Raw genomic sequence first — 25,176 nt, 5'->3', positions numbered from 1 at the left:
TCCTTATATTGCAGTATAACTTTATAAGCTAGCTGCCCCAAGTCCCAAAGTGGGTACTACACAAATTTAAGTACTTTTATAACAACCAACAACAATACTGGAGGCAGAGAGGATTATTTTCAGTATTTCATTTATTCAAAAGTACATAAGTATGTTACATAATACATCATATAATGTAAACCAAAGAGACAGAACTTGACTTGAATAATAAAACATTCTACTAAGAAAGAAATACTGGGCTTCCCTGGTGGCGCAGTGGTTGAGAGTCCGCCTGCCGACGCAGGGGACACGGGTTCGTGCCCCGATCCAGGAAGATCCCACATGCCGCGGAGCGACTGGCCCCGTGAGCCATGGTCGCTGAGCCTGCGCGTCCGGAGCCTGTGCTCCGCAACAGGAGAGGCCACAACAGCGAGAGGCCCGTGTCCGCAAAAAAAAAAAAAGAAAGAAATACTGCTCACAAAGATATTTGTGCCCACCCAAGTCAGATTCCCTCGTATGCATCACAGAAGCACCGTGGCAGGGGATCAAAGCCAGCATACAAGTTACATTCATCACAGCATCGGAGGTTGGGATAAGACCCACTGGTGGTGGCCGCAGTGACCTTGTCCTGGGTGACCATGGCTGGATCATTTTTCCAGGCTGAACAAATAGGTTCCTTTGGAACTCTTAAGAAAAGACATACACAGAGCATAGGATTAGAATTTTTCTTCTCAGTCCATTGTTACAACTTGTCAAAGGTATCTCAGAAGCTTAGGACTGGAGCCAATCAAACACATGACACCAGCCCAAGACTAAAGTGCTCTGACCCCGTCCCAAGTTCCTGGCTAATCCCTTTCTCTCCTAACATTGCCAGAAATGTAAAATCAGGTTACAGCAAAAAAGGGAGAGTGAATTGCAAGTGTGGGTCACCCAGATGATCACTGCAAGTCCTCCAAGTGCAGAGCATGACAGGTGCCAAAGTCAGCCATCCCCTGGGTGCTGAGATTCACCTTCCAGCACACAGGCATAACTTCCCTAGAATGGGAAAACCACTGCTTCTGTTTTGTTTGTTTTTTCTGCCCATTATTAGATAAGGAATCTGAGACATGGAGAAACACAGTGCCTTGATCAAACACATACAAGCAGAGGAGGAGCTGTAAATAAAAGGCAGGTCATTGAAAGCTTGATGCAGGACTCTGTTCAACAACTTATGCTGCCTCCTTGGAACGTTAATGAATGGGAACACCACTGCTTCTGACAACCAATCTCTCCCATATTTGAACGTTCCTTTCCCCAAAATCTAATGCTCACTTTTCTGATCTACACTCCCTTGTTAGGCAAACCCCAGGATCTTCACACAACTCAGCTTCCCCAAAGTCCTATAGGCCCACCTCACTGTCCCCAAGGCCAAGGACACACTGAGAGCTCCCCAACTCAGGCAAGAGAAAATCAACTCAGCCCGTCCTCTGAGTGAACACAGGCAGAGAGACTCATTCACACAGTCTTCAGTCTGCAGTGCTGTGGAATTAGCCAGCGGAGGGTAAACTCAATGAGGCCAAGTGACAGCAAAGCAACACAGAGCCACCTGGCTGAGAACATTCTACTTATAAGCTCACAGCCCCAAACAGGAAGGCGAAGAAACCAAGATTCTACACGCACTGCCTTTGTCATCTCAAACCCTCCCGCTGTTCCTGACCTCACCCAGGGTGTGGCCATGGGGCAAGGAATGACCCTACTCAAGCACAGAACCCCAGGATCCCATCTGAGGGAGTGTTAGCCACTCTTACCCACATCACTCACTTCAATGCGTTGGTTACTTTGTAGTAAAGACAGAAGACAGCAGCAGTCAGCACAAGCACAGCCAAAAGGATACCGCCATAAATGCACAACACAATTATCATGTTAATGTTCTGGGAAGCTTTACCTAGGCAGAGAAGTGCAGGCAAGCAGTGAATGTGGTTTCCCTCCCCACAGCCACCTAGCAACCTCAATATGCTTCCTTCAGTGGAGGAAGAATGAACCCAAACCACAGATCCTTATGCGTGTAAAACACAAATGAGTCTTCCTGGCGGGGGCGGCCCAGGACCCTAAGCTGGCCCAGAGACGGGGGAAAGGGTTCATTTCTAAATGAGATGGGACTGAAATGCAAAGTCCAGAGAGAAGGAAGGAAAGAAAGTGGGAAGAATCTTTTTCTCTCTTTCACATGCAGTAAAGTACAGCTGTAAATAACCAGCCTGCACTTGAGCAAATGGTTTTATTCCCAAACACCTGGGCCTCCTGAAATATGTTCCCTTTCAGAGTCAGAATTAAACCCTTGCCTGTACATCAGGCTTAAAAATCTTCTATGGCAATTATTAAGGGAATGACTTTTTTTAAATGTTATGTTCAAAAATACTAAGAATATACTAATCTATTTTGTAAGTGATATGTGTTTCAGGAAAAGGAAGCTTTCAATTCTCCCTCTGACAACTGCCATTTTTCCTCCTAAACGCTAAATCTTTCCAGGAAGTCCCATTTGTGTGGAAGAAGCAATTTGTTTAATCTGACTCCCTGAAACTGGGGAAAAGTGAGCCAGAAGAGAGGAATAAACAATCGAACTGCCAAAGCATACTTACGAGCATCTAAGCCATCAACACGGGATAAATGCTGACAGTTTAAAAAAATTACAATTAAAATCAACTTCAGGGAACAGTGCATCTTATCAGGAATTTCTCAAACCCTTAAATTGAGAAAGAAAATTCTAATTATCCTGTTAGGAGTAATTGAGATAGAAGTTTGAAGAGCTCGCTTTTAGAAGCAGTCTCCACCAGTGCAACCAGAATGGACAACCACTGTCCATCTCCAACTTGTATGACTATCAGGCCTTAGGCTGTGTGACATCACCTCTTTTGTCACCAGCTCTCTTTCATGGAGTTCTGAATTCCATTCCATGTTCAGATATATTTTAGCACCAATGGAAATGTGAATGCCCCAATACTATTTTAAATCATTTAATTTCAATCTCACCTTTTCAGATTTTGTTTCTCTCAGAGGACCATTTAAGGTTTGACTGTTAATCAAAAGCAAATTTGGGGGGGGAAGCGAATTTTGGATTTCAATAAAATAAAAAGACAGTGATGTGGGGAGGCTAATATCTGAAAATACCCATATCTAAAAGTACAGTCATAGAAGACTGGTTAGACTTTATGTTTTAGCAACACAATGAAATAGTATATACTTGTAGCTTTGAACAGGATTTGGATATAGGTTCACTGACTTCAGAATATTATCCTAATTTATAGTTAAGACAAAAAGATTTCAAAAAGCAATTTGAAGAGGATATCTGTTCTAAATCGGGTTTCTGTGATTTCAAGGTACTCACACCAGCAAAGCTGGTTCCATTAAATGAGGGAATTACTTTAACTACAAAGGGTTATTCCTTGCTGCTCTGGCCAAACCCTGGGTGAGGTTACAAACTGCAGGGGAGATATAACCCAAAATGGTGGCATAAGATCTCTGAAAATTCTCTCCTCTGTAAAAGCAATGAAAAATCTGGCAAAAAAAGAAATTGTCAGAATCAGGTTTTTCTGACTCTGGATACTAACTCTAAGCTTTCAGCAGCTCAGGAAACATTTATTTAAGAACTGAATCTCAGTATTGAACAGCATGCTTTGTGGCACTGTTCCATCATTCACTCTCCAGCTCTATGGTAGCCTTATTTTCAATAGCCTAGATTCCAACGCAGCCACCAGAGGGAGCAGAACAGAGGTAGAGCCCTTTCAGAGTCTCATTCCCAAAGAACTGTCATTATCTGACTCATCTGCTGGTTTTCTGGAAGACGTCACTTGCTTGCAAAGCTATTTGCATTTGACCTAACTTGGAGTCCACTCAGTGCAAAAAGTCTTCTCCTCACAGAACTTTGGACAAAATGTTTTAACTTCCTGGCTCTTTGAGGCATTGGATTATTTGGGGCAACTGACAGACTAGCCAAAAAGCTTAAAGGAAAAGCTGGTAAATTAGATGTTCATAGGAGTTTTGAACAGCTCTGACATATCTGTGGGAGTCTAGAAGTCCATGCACATGTATAGAGCTGTGTGCATGCAGGGTTGTGAGCATGCTCAAGAAAGACATGAGATGGCCCTATGCATTCAACCCTGGCTGACCTTGAAGCTTTTCCCAAGCAGGAAGTGAAGGCAAAGGCAGAGTTTTCAACTGCTTGGCTGATACTGTTGAAGGCATGCCCCAGCAGGCACACAGAACCCCTCATGAAAGACTGGGAGGTATACTGGTTCCAGGCATTTAAGGTAATCTTAAATGCTTAGTAGCCAATCATTAGCTGACTACTAAGCTAATCAACAGAGACTTCAGTGTCCACACACAATAAAGAATACAGACTTTACAATGAATTAGTTGAGAAAAGTCACTAAACAAACAACAACAACAAACCCTGGAGAGTGGGGAGAACCTGATTTCTAGAGTTGCTATGTTATATTATTTTTTCTTGCTTCTTTTTGGCCGTGGTGTGTGACTTGCAGGATCTCAGTTCCCCAACCAGGGACTGAACCCAGGCTATGACAGTGAAAGCCCGGAGTCCTAACCACTAGGCCACCAGGGAACTCTATATTATCTATATTATTTTAAATGTGCAGTTCTCAACAAAAGAATGAAAGATATGCAAAGGAACAAGAAAGCATGGCCCATAAAAAGGAAGGACGGAAGCAGTCAATAAAAACTTTCCCTGCGGGGGGGATAAATTGGGAGATTGGGACTGATATATACACACTACCTTATATAAAATAGATAACTATTAAGAACCTGTGGTATAGCACAGGGAACTGTACTCAATACTCTGTAATGGCCTATATGGGAAAAGAAATCTAAAAAAAAAAAAAGAAAAGAAAAGAAAAAGGAGTGGATATATGTATATGTCTAACTGATTCACTTTGCTGTATACCTGAAACACAACACTGTAAATCAACTATACTCCAATAAAAATTAAAAAAAAAACTTTCCCTGAAGAAGCCCATATGTTGGCTCTACTAGACAAAGACTTTAAATCAGCTATTTTAAACATGTCCAAAGTAAACCACTTCTTTTTATTTTAATATTTATTTATTTATTTATTTGGCTGCACTGGGTCTTAATTGCAGCACACGGGATCTTCATTGCCACGTGCAGGATCTTTTAGTTGTAGCATGTGGGCTCTTAGTTGAGGCATGCGGGATCTAATTCCCTGACCAGGGATCAAACCAGGGACCCCTGCATTGGGAGCACGGAATCTTAACCACTGGACAACCAGGGAAATCCCCAAAGTAAACCACTTCTAAAGAACTAAAGGGAAGTATGAGAATAATGTCTCCAATAGAGAAGATCAATAGAGAGAGAAATTATTTTTTAAAAGAACCAAATGGAAATTCTGGAGTTCGAAAGTACAGTAACTGAAAAAAAAATTCACTGGAGGGGCTTAACAACAGATTTGAGCAGGGAGAAGAAAGTGAAGACAGGTCAATTGAGATTATCCAGTCTAAGGAACCGACAGAAAAAGTAAATAAAAATGAACACGGACCTTCCAATTTCCACTCCAAAATGTAAACAGCTCGGGAGCTGTCATCCTCAAAACAAGAAAAAAAAATTGGAATAAACTGAAAATCAACAAGTCTTCTTAAGTTAACAAGATAATTGAAGTCACATGGAAAATAGCCACCCCCAAAAGTTAAGAGACAGGTGAATACAGAGAATCATGGCATACAGTACACCAGGAGAAGTCACTGCTGGAGCCAGCAATGGGTAGGAACAATTAAATAGTAATTGATGAATTGCTGGAGGCTGAATGAGGACTAGCTTGAGAGAGAAAACAAACAAAAACAACAAAACAAAAACAACAAAACAAAACCAAAATCCTCCTGGAGGCTGAGTTTTGTTTTGTTTTTGGTGGTGGGGGGCACACTTTCATGATTGCTACCTCTAGGAACTCAATTAGGTTCTTATGGTAAAGACTTTAGAAAAAAAAACCTCGTGCTTTGGTCTCCAATGACACCACATTGGAGGTGGCTTTGTTACTGCTGGGAGATAAAGTCCTGAATTTCCACTAGGCTTCTTCTAGTATCACCGCGTCAGTTAGGTGGAACAGTGCCTCATCTCCACCAGATGAGGGTGGAAGTCCAGACTTCCCAAGGTCTCCACTGACACCACAGGGGCTGGGAAGGGATGCAGGTCTCAGCTCTACTCAGGCTTCTCGGGCACTAACCTGAGAGAGGGGGTTGGGACACCTCTTTAGAGCCTGGTGAAAATGGAAGTCTAGTTTCTGCATGTAGTCTCTGCTGTGGGGGACAGGAAGGGGTGGAGAAGTGGGACCACAGTTTTTTCTGTGGCATTTGGCTGGAACACAGCAGTTATTTCCTTCTTTCTAGGCTGCCTGTTTCCTGGTCCTCTGGCTAGAAACAGCAGGCTTTTGTTGGGCTTTTTCTGTCTGCACCCACTGGTGTTTCCAGGTTGCCAGCTTCTTCGGCTCCAAGTCTGGAAATATGAAGTGAAAACAAAATCCAGGGCACTCACCACCATGTTTCCTTGGATCTCAAGATTACTAAGCTTGTCTGTTTTCATCTCTCCATCTGTCAGAGTCTTATGTTTGTTTTATATGTTCAGGGTTTTTAGCTGCAGTTAGTGGGAAGCATAGGGAAAGGTACATCTACTCCATCTTACCAGAAGCAGAAGTCTCTCATGTGGGAGATTTTGACATCAACCCTCTACTTAATGACCAAAGCCACTGTGCCAACCCTGCTTGTCCGACCCTGAGAGTGAATGCCTCCTTAAATTGTGTACCCCAGGCACCTCACGTGTGTCACCCTAGACTGGGCCCTGTCATCTCATCACAGCTTATCTTTCCAGCCTCATTCCCCACTGCATTTCCCCACACCCAATGTATTTTCATGCCTGAGTTTTGGCTAGATGGCTCTCCAGTCTCTCTCCTCCTCTATCGGCTGAAATACTAACCCTGCAAAGCTTCACTAAAATGCCATCTCCTCTGTAAACTTTTCACTGATTCCCATCTGCCCCCCATCCCATGTTAATTGCTCCTTTCCCTCTGTATCCATGACCTTTGTTTGTACCTCTCTGAAAATTTGACTTCTGTTTGCCTTAAGGTTTTCCAGCTCCTGCTTTAACTCTGAACAGACATTTGTCTTGAGTAAAGGAACCTACTATGCTCACACTCACTGAACCCAGTACTTTGAGTTAAATTAACTGTGGGTTTCCTTCTGCTTTTTATCTCACTCAAAAATGTTTTATTTTTCCAAGTTTCTTTTCTATTCCTTCCTATTGAAGCAGCAACGATTCTGAGGGACAGTCTTGAATATGGTAAGTCATGATTAAGGAGGTAGGCTATGTTGACTTTCCTTACAGAGCTGACCACTTCATCTCTTGGTTTCCTTCTATTCCTGTAGTTACTTGACTGTTGAGTTACTTGATGACTCTGTACGTTTAAAGTGTGTTTTTTCAAGGTGTAAGTTTCATGAGGAATGAACTCTGGACCCCCAAGTATCAAAAAGAGAGCCCAGAACCCATTAGGTGCTAGCATATGTTATGGACGATGACTCAAATATGAATTTTATCAATCTGGTAACACCTGTCCCCACCTGAGCCTCTAAATTCAGACAGAGCAATAAATTCGGACATAGCAGTTAAGCCCTGACCAGTATTATTTCATTTATTGATAAGGATATTTCACATTGTGTTACCAACATTAAACTCTTGGCCTGACCATTTCTAATGTGTTTTAGTAACAGCTTTCTAGAGATGACTAGGAGGAAATAGCTAAAACCTCTGTTTGGCAGATGAGGAAACTGAAGCTCAGAGAACAAATGACTCCCTTGGATCACTTAGCAAGTCACTGGCAGGACTGGAACCAGGGCCTGCTTCTGTGATTTTTCCCTCCAGCCCCGTCCTCCTAGGTCCAACACCTTTCCAGCCCCCTGCCTTCTGAAACCATTTGAAATGATATGCTGTTTCCTATTTCCAGTCCCCCCAACTCTATATCCAGAGACTTTGATTTTGACTCTGAGATGAAAGATGGGCAAAGAAATCCAGCTGCATTTCATTTAGGGAAAGGGGCTGGTTAGTATCATTATGTTTTCATCCTAAGAGCTATCTCATTGGCAATTCACGTGGCATGACTAGTCAAGAGTACTGGGACTGATGGGGACCAGGGGCCATGTGTTCCAGATGACAAAAGGTAAGCAGTAGCTGTATTCAGAATCAGTGAGCTGAACTCTGTGATGTGATTACAGGGGCTTGTTTTCTCTCTGTGGGAGATTCTTTGTAATTCACACTCAAGGCCTTTTACCCAGGTCAGTTATTTTGCCAAGTGCCCATCCTGTGACTAACACCTGGGTCAGGTGGGTGCACACCCTCATACCTGCAAATTGTATCTATGGTGGCAGAAAGCAGCCCAGATGCCAGTCTACTGGGAGTAACCCTGTGAGGCCCCCTTACTTGGCCCAAGTGCCAGCTCTGTGCCCCTTCCACAGCTCCTTCTGCTCTGCTCCTGGGATTCTCATCTTGACCTCCAGACACCTGCATGGCTGAGGGCCTTGCTCATGCTGCATCATCCTGTCCACAAACAAGATGACGGGTATATTAATGAGCAATGGAGGAGTCCAAGACCAGGGAGTTTTTGGTGCAACATATTTTTCCATGAGGTAAAAATTAACTCGTGTAGATTTTTCCATTCAATTTTTTGTTTAATTCATTTTAATTTAGCTTAAGGATAAATGTTTATTGAACTCCTACAATGGGTCAACACTTTTAAGATGGGGATAACAGTAGTGCAAAAAACAAAAAATGAGCAGCCTTCTCCCTGTATCTTCATGTGTTCCTTTCTCTGTGTTTGTCCCAATCTCTTCTTATAAGAACACCAGTCTTATTGGATTATGGCCCACCCTAATGCCCTCATTTTAACTCGATTACCTCTTTAAAGGCCCTATCTTCAAATACATAATATTCTGAGATACTGGGGGTGAGGACTTGAACAAGTGAATTGGGAGAGAGGGGACACAATTCAGCCCCAAACAGGTATTTTCATGGGCAATTGACCTCCTTTGTCATTTGAAATCCAAAGCTGTTGTCAGGTCAAGTCACTCTTCTTGCATGGCTACCCTGAGACTCTTGCAATTCCCTTGCCCAGGTTAATACCTGAGAGGTAAATCATTTAAATAGGCCATTTTCATGCAAATATAGGTAAAGCAAGACTTAGCGTCTCCCCAGTTCCCACATCACCACTTTCACATTCTTAAAGATAGTTCCATGCCATGTATTAGACAATTAACCCAGAATTTTAGTTTTCTGCTCATTCTGACAGGGTCTCTCCAAATGCCCTCCGAAGACACATTTCCGAGGTGGTTTTGAGGAAAAGCCACAAGCGTAGACAAAGCTGAATTCTTATCCTACCTTAGTCACTCTGTAACTTTACCTAAGTGACTTAACATCACTCGACTTCAGTTTTCTAGTCTGTAAAATGGGGATATCACAGCCTACTTCATACTATGGCATGATGGTATTCTGAACATGAAGCACCTGGCACAGGCTTGGCACAAAAGAGGTGCCCAGTAAATGCTAAGTGTCAATTTCTTCTTCCCTTGCTCTCCCCATGCTCTGATCTCTCTCCTCTACTTAAACAGCAAAAATAGTTTGTATTGTCCCTAATAACATCACCATTCCAGAATATTTGGAAGTCCCTCTTCTCTTTTATTTCCTAGTTTGAGAGTCAAATGGAGGTCACTTCAATAACATTTAATTAAGGTAATAATATAGTGGTTCTCAAAGTGTGCCTGAGGCCAGCAGCATCAGGAGCAGTATCTGGAACTTGTTAGACATGCAAATTCTCAGGCCTCAGCTCAGAACTTCTGAGTCAGAAACTCTGAAGTGGGACCCAGCCATCTGTGTTTCATCAAGCCCTCTAGCTCACTGGAACGCAAGCTTATCTAAGGAACCACTGATCTATGTTTAAGAACATGGACTCTGGAGCCAAGATGCTAAGACTTGATTCCTCTTCCACTTTTCATTACTATGTAACCGTGTCTTAAGTGACCTCTCTGGTCATCAATTTTCACATCTACTGAATTGTAAGACTTGTAAGACTCCCTATCCAATAAACCATTAATGTCTCTGTGTCGCTCTCTCCAGGCTCTTTCTTCAGTCTCTCGGCTGGGCAATTACAAGGTCTGCAGGTCTGGAGGGCACAGCCTAACAACCACGCAGCTAATGATGAAGTGTACTTATGTCCTCACAGAGTAAGCCACCAAAATTGATTTCTCCTTCCTGGAGCCCTTGGGGAGAAAAGCATTTATGATTTCTCTATGTAAAGAAAGATAAGTTTGGGACTTCCCTGGCGGTCTAGTGGTTAAGATCCCACATGCCGCACAGCCAAAGGAAAAAAAAAAAAAGAAGAAAAAAAGATGAATTTACTGGAAGATTCTTTAATTGCATTAAAAAAATCTGTAATGAAACCTAACTTGTGATTTGTAATCACCACATATAAAAAAACAATCATTTTCTTTTATTTTTATTTTTATTTTGGGGCCTCACCACGTGGCATGTGGGATCCTAGTTCCCCAACCAGGGATCTAACCCTTGCCCCCTGCCTTGGAAGCATGGAATCTTATCCACTGGACCACCAAGGAAGTCCCCGCATTTTATTTTTCTTTCTTATTTTTGGCTGAAGGGTAATGCCTTGATGATAAGGGCTTTTAAATTATTTACTTACTTAAAATCAACTCTTATCATAAGAGCAATACATGTGTGTTACAGAAAAATAAGAAAGCAAAGACAATTAAAAGAAAAAAATTCCATAATCCAATCTACTTATGAAAAATAGCTGTTAACAACTTCATATATATAAATATATATAAATATATATATATAAATATATATAAATATATATATATATATATATATATATATATATATATATACATAAAATCATGGGTATCTTTCTTATAGATATGCCTCAATTAAAGAATTAACTTTGGGGCTTCCCTGGTGGCGCAGTGGTTGGGAGTCCACCTGCCGATGCAGGGGACGCGGGTTTCTGCCCCGGTCCGGTAACATCCCACATGCCGCGGAGCGGCTGGGCCCGTGAGCCGTGGCCGCTGAACCTGCGCGTCCGGAGCCTGTGCTCCGCCAACGGGAGAGGCCACAACAGTGAGAGGCCCGCGTACCGCAAAAAAAAAAAAAAAAAAAGAATTAACTGTGGAGTAATCCTTTGTATGGGTTGTATGGGTTTACAAATGTGTGTTCTCTTTAATATTTTACAATAATGAGCATGCCTAAATTAACACTTTGATACACAAGTTTATGCATATATCTGATTATTTCATAAGAAATAAATTCTTAGAACTAGAATTACCAGGTCAAGTTCCACATATTTATATAGTGTCGAACTGCTCTGAAGAAATGTGGTACTAACATAATCTTCCACTTAAGAGTGTATAACAGCAAATGTTTCTCCATGTTATCTCCAGCAGTGGATAATTTAATTTTAAAATTTCTGGCTGTGGCCTTTTGAAAGGAGAACTTAACTGATTTCATTTGAAACCCTGGTTCAATTTTTTTCCCCTCAGCCTCAGTCAAATTCATTTGCCAAACATAGTAAAATGAAAAGGGGCAAAGGAACAAGGCTTCTTAATGTCTCCATCATGGCAAATGGCTTGGCAGCTCTGAGGGCCAGCAGTCTTATAATTCTGGTCTCTCACACCATCTGATGAATAAGTTTCCTGCTGGCCTCCAGGGATACATATCAATTCCAGCCATATACAGGTTTATGTGAGAATATTGCAGCTGTATGACTGGTTTATTATCAGCAATTCCCAAAGAGGGAGTGTTCCCTTTACCCCACTCGTTCACCGAAGGTCTATAGAGAGTACTATAACTAAAGCCCTTCACTGGGGTATCTCAATACACAGCACAGAGTAGGCACTGAGTAATTAATTACTCGTGGAATTGATAAGACATTCTTGCTTTGCAGTTCTGTTTGTTAAGATCATAAATGAGTCGATTAAACCTTCTCTGCTCTTCCCCCAAAATGCAAATTCTTAAGAGTCAAAGGACTGACCTGGATGAAGGTGAGTAGCAGGGCACTGTCACACACCCATAAGACAGGGTGAGACCCGACTGATTCTGCTGATAAAGATAAAACAATCCACTTCTAGATTCAGACAGTTTATTATTTACAGAGACAGTGAAAGATGTGCCAAATCCCTGTTCCACACTCTAAAAAGGATGAGACCAAAGCAAGAGAGGCTGAATGCCTGCAGTGCAAGTTGTGGAGTATTTCGATGCTGAGGAGTCAGTTCTAGCCTGTAGCTAAGTGGTTTTATATTCTGAAGTCTTATTTTGGAGGGGGGAAAGGGGCGGGGAGGGGGCAAGGCAGAAAGCCTCAGAACTCATCAGAATCCAGAGACAATGAGAAACTGTCTCACGACAACCTCCCAGAGGAGAGAAGGAAGCGACAGAAGGTCCTATAACGATTCCTTACAAGCCTCTCATCGTCTCTTGATCTAGGAGCACGAAGCATTCTGCCAAAACTCAGAATAGCCTTTGCTGGCATGGCCTATGTGGAAAGGTGCAAGGATGCCAAGACACAATGACAGTGGGATTGTTTTTTAATTTTCTCTTTAATAGTACAAATTGTAATAGTACAAAGTTAATAGTACAGAATAGTAAAAATTCTTTTTAGTACAAATTCCATTTGTAAGTACAAGCCCACTGTTTAGTATGGTCCATGAGCTAAGAATGGTTGAGCTAAAATTCAAAATAATATTTCATGACATGGAAATTACATGAAATTCAAATGTCAGTGTCCATAAAGATTTTGGAACACAGTGATACTCATTTGTTTAGAAGTTGTCTATTTTTGCTTTCATGCTACAACAGCAGAATTGAGTAGTGTCAATAGAAAGTGGCCTACAAAGCTTAAAAGATTATCTGGCCCTTTACAGACAAAGTGTGCCAATCCCTATCTAGCACCAGATATATCCTCTCAAATTGCTACACCTCCTCCTTTAATTTCTATTCAACCTGTTCTTTTGTTGTGATTTTAAACCAGCTGTCTCATATATACACTACTATGTATAAAATAGATAAATAATGAGAACCTACTGTGTAGCACAGGGAACTCTACTCAATGCTCTGTGGTGACCTAAGTGGGAAGGAAATCTAAAAAAGAGGGGATATGTCAATATGTATATGTATAACTGATTCACTTTGCTGTACAGCAGAAACTAACACAACATTGTAAAGCAAATATACTCCAATAAAAATTAAAAACCAGCTTCATATACATATGAAAAAATAAATAAATAAATAGACCAGCTGTCTCAAGTCCCAAAGTGGATAATATAAAAACTTTTTAAATAAAAAAGTAAAAGAAACGTCACCAGAAAAGGATACAAGAGTCAAAGAAAATTTTTCCATAATTGCATATTCACTGAAAAATACATCAGAGGTAATGTAAATATGACCTTCTAAAGCAAATGAAGAAATAAGAATATACTTTAACTGAAATTCTAAAAAATTTTACTAAAAAGAAATTAAATGTAAACCATAAAGATATTATAAAGATATCTGTTCCCAGCATTCCCAGGTTAGACTCCTTCACTTTGGTCACAGAAGCATGTCAAGAGGTAATGGAGCCTGGCATAGACAGTACATCCTTCACACAAATGAATTGTGGCAGGGGGTGGCACAAGGGAGTTCACCTGTATTTGGTGAACTGCCACAATATTATTCTCTAAGGCTACATAACAAGTATCTAACAACTAAAGGGTTAGGAGATATCAGATTTTTCAGGATTATCTTCTTCCAAACTCTGTTATATGCCTTTTGTGTCAAAGTCATTGCTTTCAAAATTTTTCTTCAATGCTCTAAAGATATATTTTTAAAAATTAGATTTGTGGAGTTTTTTCTAAGTCCATTGGTTGCATTCATCAGGGGGTTCTGTCTGGAAGTTTTCTACTGAGGCAAATCATACCATGTGACCTCTCTCAATTCCTATCCAATCCCTTCCTCCCCTAACTGTTTTATAAAATGCAATGAGGCTGTAATAAATCAAGGAGAACAAACTGCAAACTTGTCACCATATTGCCACTTTCTGACCTCATCAGTGACTAACCAACTAGACCTTAAAGGCTTAAAATTAAAAGGTGCCTATATTCTACCATACCCTAAGATAGTGGTGGGAAGATGGACAGTAATAAGAAGCTCTTAATCTTTTTGTGTCATGGAGAAACTTAGTCTGGTGAATCCTATGGACCCTTTCAGAATAACACATTTAAGTATTTAACATAAAATACATAGGATTACAAATGAAATCAAGCAAACTGAAATATTTTAAAAACCAAATGTATAATATAGTAGTATATGTGCTTCTTTACAATTAGATTCAATGCCCAGAATACTGACGGGTCTAATAACTACCACACACAAATCATGGCACTCTAGAGTTCATTATATAACTATATGTATTTGTCAAAAGGCAAAGAATTATACACTAAAATTTGTGACTCTTTATGTTGACTATACCTTAATGAAGCTGACTTATAAAAATTTATAGTGGTAGTCTAATAACTATAAGTTTGAGGTTTTGATAAAAATTTGAGACAGCTCTAAGAATACTAATGTGATGTGAAAATGTCATTTATTTTAGTGACAAGGCGATGGGTGTTTCTAAGTCTACTAATTCTACTGTGGCTAGCTTTACTAATCATTAAACTGTTACATTTCAGTAGGAGGTTAACAAAAATAAAGATGGGAATATCTTTCCCAATTTGGGTTGATGGCCCCCATGAAGTATATACACGGAATGTATACACACAGTACACAGAAGGTAGTGAGACTAGAGAGTAGTGAGACTACTTGCAGAGCAGAGATAAACAGAGTATCTGTGGACATAGCTGAGGATAAGCAGCCCTTAGGAATCAGAAGGGTCTGCATGCCATAGTCATGCCTCCGGCTTACTTACTCTCACGAGGACATCCAGTCCTCAACTTGTATACAGCCAGCCCAAGAATTCTCCAACAGTAAAGAACCAAGAGAAGTTACAGAGGTCTACTTCCAAGCTCCCAAGTTCTTCATGGGCAAGACATTCCCCTGTATCACAGGTGCTAGCTTTGCCATGGCAACACCAAGCATGCCGCCAAACACCTGGCTACAACTAGGAATGGATCCTCCTGGTTCAGTCTAGGACCATATCCTTCCCCAAACCCCAACGTCCCATAGTCCAGTAAGGAGTCAGTGGAAACAATGGGCATGAAAGTGATGCGGGGGTGTTGGGCCAACAAGGAAGGGCTTCTATTGTTATCCCTATCAATTCCATACAAAAACCCTCTACCAGGTGTGAAATACTTCCTAATTTCCATAAGTATACACATGGTAGGAAACACAAATGTGAGAATTGTTTTATAAAGTCCCAAACCACAAGAGAATTATAGTACCTAAAAAGTGTACTTCAGAGGAATTAGTGATTAATTCTGTAGCACAGTGGAGGTCTGTACTTGCTTTTGAATATGAACAGAATTTTCCCTGTTATCCAAAAGGAAAAGCATTGTAGAGGGAAAAGCATGTGCAAAGGTAGAGGAGAATGGGAGGCAGGCAGGAGTAAGAGTACCAAAGGCTTTGTATGCCATGCTAATGAGTGATGTGACTCAGTCTGGCGCAGCAAACACCAGAAGGATCAGAGGGCAATGCAGAGGATGAAATGGAGGTAATTAAAATGAAGGCTAGGGAATTCCCTGGCAGTCCCGTGATTAGGACTCCCCGCTTTCACCGCCGGCGCCTGGGTTCGAGCCCTGGTCGGGGAACTAAGGTCCTGCAAGCTGTGTGGTGCGGCCAAAAAAAAAAGGCTAAAACACCAATAAAGAAAATCCTGGAACGTTTCAGCTGAAAGTCGGTGCTAGAAAACAGAAAAGGCAGAGATGGAGAAAAAGAGGAAAGTTTTCCTTAAAAAAAAAAAGGAGGGGGGAAATCAAGACAGTGATTTATTGGATATATAGGAATAAAAGAGGGAGGACCACCAAAGTCTTTAATTTTCTGACCTATGGTCTTTCAGCTTTATTTAAGGAAGCCAACATCCAGTTGTTAATATTGATCTTGCTCATAAACTGCAGATTGCTATTTCTGAAGAAGAGCCAGTTTTCCTTTGGTCTGTGCAAACACTCTAACATGGATCAAAGTTACCTTACGATCACAAGAGGCAGGACATACATGACAAATACACTGCTTACCGTTAAGTCTGGGGGACTAATCTTTGCAATCATTAAAACCAGAACATTTACAGTTAAGGACTTTTAACTTTATAAATTCTGTACCTATCAGATCTGTGGTAGGTTTCTCTTTCAACCTTCCTAAGTCCATCTAACAAACACTCTGGATAATTACTTATAGAAAAATACATTAATAATTTTTCTAGACCACTCCACAAGTACGTAAAAAGAAGGCAAAAGAGCACTGTATTCTCATTAGGTAAATATTCCAACATAACAACTCAGATGATAACTTAAGAAAAAGAAAATAAAAATTACTTTGCCCAGAAAACCCGTAGTAGGAAATAGTAAGACAAAACTAACGTGGGGCAAGATTTCTTTTTCTTTCTTTCTTTTTTTTTTTTTTTTTTCTTTTTTTGGCCATGCCACACGGCTTCTGGGATCTTAGTGACCCGGCCCGGGATGGAACCCAGGCCACCGCAGTGAAAGCCCTGAGTTCTAACCACTGGACGGCCAGGGAATTGCCATAGCAGAGTTCGACGTCTATTCCCTACACAGAACACCACCAGAACTACAGAAGTGACGGGCCAAATTTGCAGAATGCTGACATTACTAGTGTATTTTACTCTACTTTGCACTTCTTCACAAGGTGCGGTTGAAAGGGGCAGAAAGGCATCATAGGCCTTCCTATCCCGGGGGCATCTGGAAAGAGCCACCCGCCCCCACTTCCCCGGACCCAAAGCTTCAGGGTCCTTCAGGTCCAGCTCGCATTCTGCTCCACCGCAGACCCGAGGCCGCCGTCCTGCTCGCTCTTCTGGGGCCGGGAGGGCAGACCCCACCCCGCTTCGGGCGCAGGCCTTTCTCCACCTTCCACCCGGCCCGGGGGACACGAGGGCGGCCCGGGCCACCTGACAGGGCGAAGCCCCAGGGCCACAGACCTTCCTCACACACCAGCCGCCCCGGCCCCACACCAAGGGCAACACCGTCCCAACCTCCTCCCCAGCTAAAGCCGAACGACCGGCACCCACCTGACACCCTCGGAGGAGAGAACGCGTGTATGGAGCGGGCTGAGGACTTTCTGAAAAGCCGACTCCACCGCCTGGCCGCCGCGTCCCCAGCCCCCCGCACCCCACCGCAGCCTGCGGAAAGGCTCGGCGTCCGCGCCACAGACCCGAGGGTCGGGACGAGGTCCTTCAGGTCTCGAGACCCACGACACCACACCTACCTTACGACGTACTCTCCTCACCGGACCGACCCTGCGGGTCACTCCAGCCACCAGCATCCACACGACATCTCCGGGGCCAACGTCAAACCACCACTGGGTTCCCACGCGCACAGCACCACGCCTGCGCACAGCCCAGCAGCTAGACCCAGGCTGTCAGTGCGCATGCGCCGGACTCCAGCTCTCCCCCCGCACCCCGCAGATTTTGAACCCTCCGCCCGAACCGGCCGGCACGCTCATGCGCGTTAACGGTAGTTGGTCTCTCCCGACCCCGGCGAGAAGCCGCGGCTCTGGGGTTTGCAGCCAGACGAGGCGGAAGTCGCTCTGTTCCTTTACAGTCCCTCAGTCTGGTGGAAATTAAAGAGCTGTAAGAGAGGTTCCGGAATTGGCCTGGTGTGTAGGTGGCCAGATGGAGACCGAGACCGTACACCCGCCACTGACCAGCCGCCCGCCGCTGGCCTCTTCCTGGGATGCCGCATGCGGAGCCCTGGCCCAGAGTCTCCATCTCAGCCGGTCTGGTCTCGGCGCCCGGGACGCAGACTGGGAGGAGCTGCTGGCGCCGCCTGCAACCGGGTGCGCCGGGCCGGCGGGGACTGGGGTTGTGCCTGGGGAGCCGGGAGGGGAGGCAGAGGTCGTGAGGGGAGAGGGTCTGGGCCCGGAGCCGAGCCGGTGACCTGAAGACTCGTCATTTCACCCCCTTCTCCCTTGTGTCCGTCACGTCGGCTCCTGAGGCCCCCTGTTGGGATCAGAACCGCCTTTCTATCCCTAAACAAAAACCTACTGTCGACCAAAATAGGCATTAAAAAAAAAATCCAGGGCTTCCCTGGTGGCGCAGTGGTTGAGAATCTGCCTGCCAATGCAGGGGACACGGGTTCGAGCCCTGGTCTGGGAGGATCCCACATGCCCGTGGAGCAACTAGGCCCGTGAGCCACAATTACTGAGCCTGCGCGTCTGGAGCCTGTGCTCTGCAACAAGAGAGGCCGTGATAGTGAGAAGCCCCGCGCACTGCAATGAAGAGTGGCCCCCACTTGCCACAACTAGAGAAAGCCCTCGCATAGAAATGAAGACCCAACACAGCGATAAATTTAAAAAAAAAAAAAAAAATCCAGATGTCGAAAATCTTCATCAGCTTAGCTTTGAAAATGGCACACTTTGTTCCTTTATTCCATTCTGCACCGCGCCCCACCCCCACTTCTGAACTCTTTTCTAATGTACACTAGCTGCCCAGTACGTATATTTCATTAACTGGACAGGCAATTATAGGAAGTCGCTTAGAATGTATTACAGAAGTCAAGGGAAAAGAGAGTGGAGAGCCCTCACGTCTAAAGCATCATTTCCTTAGGAATTCTGTATTGAGCATTTCGTCAGTGCTTTGCAAGGCGCTTGGACTCCAAATGCACATGTAAATGAATAGGATAACATGTCAACCCCTGTGGCCCATTAAGTGGGTTAATGACAGTGTTCACAAGAACTGTATAATATTCTTCATTTTCTTTTCAGCGAGGATCTGGTGATTTTGAAAAGGAACGTGAACAGCCAAGATGAAAATCCCTGCTTCCTTTACCTGAGATGTGACCCTCCTGGAGGTGAAGAAATCGTTTCTATTGGCATTTTAAGTTCAGCAAGAAATATGGAAGTATACTCAGGAGAGGAGTACTGTGAAACCAGTAGGGGCAAGAATGTTTGTAATGTTCTGGATAACAGGTTTGTGACGTATGCGTGTGGAAGTGTTCTTCTGAAGTAGTATTTTATTTTCTGGAGCTTTTGCAATATTTATTGATTCTCTGACATTGGTGCCAGATACTAGGGGAGAGAAGATAAAAACATACCAGCAGACATAAAAGTTTAGACCTTTAGGGATCTTAAAGACAGTCTAGATCAGCCTAGTTGTTTTTATAAACGTGGAAACTGAGAGCTAGTGGAAGAGAGAGAAGTTTGTAAAAGATCATAGCTAGTTCGTGGAAGACTATGATCAGATGAAGTTCTGGTAAGTGTTTCTTGTCTGTTTTCTTTAACTCACAACGATCTGTTTTCCAAAAATTAAGTTGTCTATCAGTCTGGAACTTTGAACATTTTCCTGTAGGAAACTCTTTACACACAGTGCGTGAGCCCAACACTGTGGCATACCAGCATACTTAACCCATTTTTATACTTCTTGATTTTTTTTTCTGATTTCTTACAAAGATTCTGACCTAATCTCTCCTTAATATGAATCAAAATATGAAGTGTTTTATATACCATGCATGTTGGACATAATGGGTATGTTATTGAGCTTTACAGTGTGCTCTGTGCTACATAAGTATACATTTGATATCTAATTTAATTTTCTTATACAGCTAGTAAGTGGCAGATGTTGTCTTTGTAGCCAGTGCACTTCAGTAGGAAGTCCCAGCTGTTTATGCCTCACCAGGGAAACTGAATCCAAGGATTTAAATATTGTCCTGGAAACTTTTAATTTTAAATGTAACTGTTAAAAGTGATAGTGTGTGAAATTTTTTATAAATTAAATCTTTTTTATTTTTAGTGAACATGAAAAGATTATTTTGTACAAAAAATATCTAAAATTAGAGTCTTCCACACATGCTTGTAAAATAAAGGTAAGTCATTCCTAAATTTTAACTAATTTGAAAACTACAGTTGTTTTTCTACTATATATACTTATTATCTGTAGGTTTGGTAATGTAGTTAGTCCAACTTGGTCCCTGGTTTTAGTTCAGAAATACTTAGTAAACATGTAAAAAGAAATTCTTTTCTAAACAATTGTCAACCTCTTTCTTTTAAAATTTGAACATTTATTATTTATAGCAATGTCATTACATGTACTATTGATAATACAGTGGTATTTTACTTTTAAGCCTTGAAAAACTGAGATGAAAAAAAATTTTTTAATCGAGGTATAGTTTATTTACAATAATACATAAGTTTAAAAGATTTTTTAATCTTTATATAAAACTTAGGTGCCCAAAAAAAGCACAAGCAGTTTTGGTCCCAAAATATGGAGAAAGATAGAATATAGTTAGAGAAGTTTTGGACAAGGGCACCACAAAGTTAAAGGGATTTGGACTCCTGTTTTCAGCATGAAAAATATTGTTAAGGTGAACTTTACTGATGTCATCAGATCTAGGGAAAGGGTACAGAGCTGGAAATCATAAGCCCTGACTATTAAGTGAGCTCTCTTGCTGACTAGCAGAATAACCTTGGGCAAGTTTCTTCACCTGTGTCGGACCTACTTCATGGGTAATATTAGGGGACTAAGGAAAATAAATCTTGGATTAATTATTTTTATCTCTAAAATTCTATGCTGATTATTACTTACAGAATAGCACAGAACTGATTATCCCAAGATGTTGTTTTAGGTGTATATACTAATAGCTTCTAAAGTCATTTAAATAAGGTGATTCATTCATTCAACAAATGTTGGAGTGCCTATTGATGCCAGATACTGTAGTTGGCATTTAGGAATTGGCAGTTATGAAATAAATTGGAATGGAGCTCTCACACTGCTAATATTATAGCAGGCAAGACAGATAATAGGTTGACTCAGTGTGTAAAATAGGTACTACATTCGCTAGTGAGAAGGGCTTGGGGGTTAAAAAGCAGAACAGGGATAATATGGAGGTTGGAATGTGGGTGTTTACATTTCATGAGGTATTTACTTACTTATTGATGACAGTCACATCTTTGGTGCCACACTGAGTTTTTAGATCATGGGTCTGTATTCGCCTGTGTCTTTGTGTGATATATGGGTTTGTTGTGTCTCTGAAGGTGAATGGTGTTTGAAACCGTGCTGTGGAAGTACCAGGGAGTGAAAGAGTGTTTCATTTAGGGAAATCCTTGGGTTTGTATGAAGGCTTCTTCTGGGCCAATAGTATATGTAAGTTAAAAGTAATAGTTACTGATGCATATGTTTGAGCACTTACCCAATGATATGTACTGGAAATTTTAACACATAATCCTCATAACAACCATGTGAACTCATTTTACTCCTGACTCAAGTTTGGTATTTGCCCATGGTCACCCAGGCAGAGCCATCACTGAACTCAGGTCTGTCTGATTCTAAATGCTATTTTCGTTCCACTTTGCTACTTTGTTGTCCTACACCACACATGAAATGTCTTTTGGTCTAGAAGCATGGACAACCTGAAGAAGCATAAAGCATTGGAAAAGCTACTGGGATAGAAGCCAGAAGAGCTAGGGTCAAAGCTTGACCTTTATTTACTCTTTTCACAAGTTAGAAAATCATCATGAACTCATCTTTTCTATATGTAAACCATTGTGCTCTCTTATGTCATCTGGACATTCTCTTAAAATTCCTTTAGGATTCATTTTAAATTCTAAAATACTGACTTATATTTAGTATTTCAGCAAACACTTTGCATGGGTTTCTAGAGAGTCTTATTTTGTATTAAATAATATTATAGCAAGTTTCAGTATGTTGAGGTTTCAGATTGGTATAGTTTATCCTTAATTCCTTAAACTATTAAGTAAAACATTACTTACACTTAATTTTTTAGTTGCAGTAAGCTTTTTAAATTCATGCAGCACTTTTTAGCCTTTTTCTGACTATGACTAGAGAAAACTTAAAAATGTACTTGAAGTTAATTTTCAGATTCTTTTTTTTTTTTTTTCTTTTCCCTTGCAGTACGCGGGCCCCTCGCTGTTGTGGCCTCTTCCGTTGCGGAGCACAGGCTCCGGACGCGCAGGCTCAGCGGCCATGGCTCACGGGCCCAGGCGCTGCGCGGCATCTGGGATCCTCCCAGACCGGGGCACGAACCCATGTCCGCTGCATCGGCAGGCGTACTCTCAACCACTACGCCACCAGGGAAGCCCTAATTTTCAGATTCTTGAATGCTTCAGTCTTACTTCAGTAGTAACAAGAAGTGACCTTAAATAATGATTGTTTTTATTATCATTATTAATTTTCCTGAACTTTTGTTTTATATTAGTTGCTCTCCTTTGGTGAAAAGCAGTGTGTGTTCATCAGTAAACTTGTGGTACACATGAGGCCAATTTCAGCAAATTCTTCAGCAGGCTGTCCTGCTCTAGGATCAAGGATAGACCTGGACAGGGTCCAAACCATCATGGAGGCCTTGGGGTCAAAGTAATCACCTGGAGCTCCACAACTGATGAATATGTTTAGATTCCAGCAGCAGGTGAGTAGAAATGGATTTCTTTCCAAATACCATTAAAATTCTTTAAATAATGGATTCTTACAAAGACATGTGGTGACATGAATTTTTTTCCTTTCAACTTTTATTTTTTTTTAACAATTTATTTTGGTTTGGAATTGTTTTTTTTATAGGTTTTAAATTTTGTGGGTTTTTATGTTATTTATTTATTTATTCATTCATTCATTTATTTTTGGGTGTGTTGGGTCTTCGTTGCTGTGTGTGGGCTTTCTCTAGTTGCAGTGAGCAGCAGCCACTCTTCATTGCAGTGGCCTCTCTTGTTGTGGAGTGCGGGCTCTAGGCGCGCAGGCTTCAGTAGTTGTGGCACGCGGGCTCAGTAGTTGTGGCTCGCGGGCTCTAGAGTGCAGGCTCAGTAGTTGTGGGGCACGGGCTTAGTTGCTCCGTGGCATGTGGGATCTTCCTGGACCAGGGCTCGAACCCGTGTCCCCGGCATTGGCAGGCAGATTCTTAACCACTGCGCCAACAGGAAAGCCCCTTGTTTAATTCTTATAAATCCAAAACCTGTAAGTTCCAGTTGCAGTAGATATTGAGTTGAAGGAAACACAATCTACTCAGAAAAAGTGATGAAAAAGTAGTTAAAGGGAGGTCCCAGTCATAACCTCCCAAAACAGTCCATCCCACCCCCATTTGCTCCATCTCCGATTCCTCAGAGCCAAACCTCATCATACTCACCCCTTCCCCAGGCACATCCAGCCTCGGTCTCTGTCTCTCTTTCCCAAACCCTCATGTCCATCTGCTCTGCCTCTCTCCCAGCAAGCGAGAACCCTTCCACTTTAGAAAGAGCGAGGAGAGAGTAAACAGACAGGACAAAGATAATATTTTCTTCATCAGATGATAGAGGGAGGGAGAAAGGCAGGGAGCTCTCATGCATTAATACTTTTTGACCCATAAGAATTAGATTGAATGGACTCTCCTTCCCAGGAGACGTTTAGGCTAAAGATCCATCCGACGGCAGCCTGACTCCACCAGGCCGCTGGCTGTGAGGCAGTCGTTAGTGGGATCACATAAGTGATGCCACGGAGGCACATCCTGGCGTCCTTTTTCCTGTCATTTCAGGAGGAAGTAACTCTTGTGGAGGGGTCATTTCTAGTCTCTCCGGCTCATTTTCCAGGCTGCTGCATCCAGGAGACTACCCAACAGACATCCAGTGTGTTTGGGAGACCAAGGGGATAAAAAATTCCGCATAGGGGCTTCCCTGGTGGCACAGTGGTTGAGAGTCCGCCTACCGACGCAGGGGACACAGGTTCGTGCCCCGGTCTGGGAAGATCCCACATACCGCGGAGCGGCTGGGCCCGTGAGCCATGGCCGCTGAACCTGCGCGTCCGGAGCCTGTGCTCCGCAACGGGAGAGGCCACAACAGTGAGAGGCCCGCGTACCACACACACACACAAAAATTAAATATGTGCTATCAACATTTCAAAATTTTTTTTAAAATAAAGAACAAATTGTGGTTACAAATGGAGAGTCTATGGTTAGAAGGGGGTTCCAGAGGCTCAGAGGAAAGAGCGGGAACGGAAGGGAGCAGACGAGCAGGAGTGACAAGGGGTGCAACCCTCCTGCCTACTGCTGAGACCAGGAGGATCTGGACTTCACCATTCGGCGGGAGGCTCCTGTTTGCAGTTAAAGACACTGACAGCTGAGTCAGCAATAATCAGTGTTAAAGTGATCCAAAAAGAAGAAAAAAATCTGCTTCTGAAGATTTGGAGGATAGCAGGAGGAGGAATGTCAGGTTTTTAAAATGTCCTTTTGACACCACAGAGCTCAACCCCATGACTGCACATATCAGGCAACCTCAACCCAGAGGTAGCCCATCTGGCTCTTCTCCCTCTGGGATGAATGCAGTTTCCCTCCAGGGCAGTGTAACAACTGCCCATGGTAGAGTAGCTGGATGAGAGTGAATGAAACCCTTAGAAGGAGGAGGGCCGAGCGTGGGAAGTTTAGCAGGGTCTGAAACTAGAAACACTCTAAGATCAATATTTTTTTTCTGGGGTTGGATATATAGGTGTATTTTCTACTCTAACTCTCCTTATATTGCAGTATAACTTTATAAGCTAGCTGCCCCAAGTCCCAAAGTGGGACACAAATTTCAGTACTTTTATAACAAACAACAACAATACTGGAGGCAGAGAGGATTATTTTCAATATTTCATTTATTCAAAAGTACATAAATATGTTACATAGTACATCATATAATGTAAACCAAAGAGAACTTGACTTGAATAATAAAACATTCTACTAAGAAAGAAATACTGCTCACAAAGATATTTGTGCCCACCCAAGTCAGATTCCCTCGTATGCATCACAGAAGAACCATGGCAGGGGATCAAAGCCAGCATACAAGTTACATTCATCACAGCATCGGAGGTTGGGATAAGACCCACTGGTGATGGCCGCAGTGACCTTGTCCTGGGTGACCATGGCTGGATCATTTTTCCAGGCTGAACAAATAGGTTCCTTTGGAACTCTTAAGAAAAGACATACACAGAGCATAGGATTAGAATTTTTCTTCTCAGTCCATTGTTACAACTTGTCAAAGGTATCTCAGAAGCTTAGG

General features: G+C 42.4%; 1 pseudogene across 1 annotated transcript; it reads left to right on the top strand.

Annotated features, from left to right (window-relative positions):
• Positions 1-17,707: 17,707 nt before the first annotated feature.
• On the top strand, positions 17,708-24,538 carry LOC308624645 (ATPase PAAT-like; annotated as a pseudogene). The gene is made up of 4 exons (XR_014017852.1): positions 17,708-18,006; positions 18,934-19,137; positions 19,958-20,030; positions 22,380-24,538. The product of XR_014017852.1 is annotated as an ATPase PAAT-like (transcript).
• The last annotated feature ends 638 nt before the right edge of the window (positions 24,539-25,176 follow it).

Source organism: Mesoplodon bidens (assembly GCF_964165515.1).
Source record: "Mesoplodon bidens genome assembly, chromosome: 1".
In the NCBI taxonomy this organism is placed as follows: domain Eukaryota; kingdom Metazoa; phylum Chordata; class Mammalia; order Artiodactyla; family Ziphiidae; genus Mesoplodon; species Mesoplodon bidens.
This window is presented reverse-complemented; position numbering and strand designations above follow the sequence as displayed.